Source organism: Populus euphratica, unplaced genomic scaffold (genome assembly GCF_000495115.2).
Source record: "Populus euphratica unplaced genomic scaffold, PopEup_1.0 scaffold50.1, whole genome shotgun sequence".
Taxonomy (NCBI): Eukaryota; Viridiplantae; Streptophyta; class Magnoliopsida; order Malpighiales; family Salicaceae; genus Populus; species Populus euphratica.
In genome coordinates, this window is record NW_011499870.1 from 52,021 (window position 1) to 52,309 (window position 289).

Here is a 289-nt window from a genome sequence, read left to right on the forward strand (position 1 = left end):
TAATTTGGGTTTGTTTTTTTTTTTTTTTTTTTTTGATAAGCAGTATAAACTTAAAGGACGAAAAATGGCGACAAAAGAGAAGGCAAAACTGATAAAACAGCAGCCTGTCTGGTTTTTTCGGCGGATTTCCAGCGAAACTTCGGCAAGCTCTACAGGGCTCGTTTCAACTCTGATTTTGATGATCTTTATATCGCCGAACTCGTATCGACGAGAGGAATCTTTGTAGGTGGTCAAAATCAAGATCTGAGAACTTTGAAAAGTCTGCAACTTTGAACAGAGAGCTGAAAAA